Source organism: Panulirus ornatus, chromosome 8 (genome assembly GCF_036320965.1).
Source record: "Panulirus ornatus isolate Po-2019 chromosome 8, ASM3632096v1, whole genome shotgun sequence".
NCBI classification, from domain to species: Eukaryota; Metazoa; Arthropoda; class Malacostraca; order Decapoda; family Palinuridae; genus Panulirus; species Panulirus ornatus.
In genome coordinates, this window is record NC_092231.1 from 51301398 (window position 1) to 51301990 (window position 593).

Consider the following 593-nt stretch of genomic DNA (forward strand, 5'->3'; position numbering starts at 1 on the left):
GCTTTACAAATATCTATAAAAGACGTATCTGTGTTAGATAGACGCCATATCTAGGGATTATCTCTACTTGGGACGTGTAACACTTGTGTGGATGGACACAACTTTGTAATGCATGATCCATTACACGAAATGAACTTCACTAACGAAGACTCATACAACGGCTTGCTGGAGAACATTCAACAAATCTCTATACCGAATTTTTATTATAGATACAAGACATTGTTGAAAGTAAACATAAGATTTATGATAGAAAAGGGACGTAATAGTATATAGTTTGTTACGAAAATGAGATACTCCTGCCTTAAACTAGTTCACTTCTGTTGTTTTTCTTTTAGATCCCCAGAGAAAATATTGTGTTGTTTATGATAATATAGATTTGTTTTTATCACCTTATTTGAATTTCTTATAATCTTTACTGATTCTAGCTGAAACGCATTGGTTTAAACAACCATTAAAGTTCAACACAATATATAGTCCTTATAAACAAATAATGTATCAGAACAACATTATGTTTCATCAAATTCCTTAAGTAACATTTTGAAGCACATAACATTTTCACAAGTCTCATCTAGCGCACCACTCTCTTCACCCCA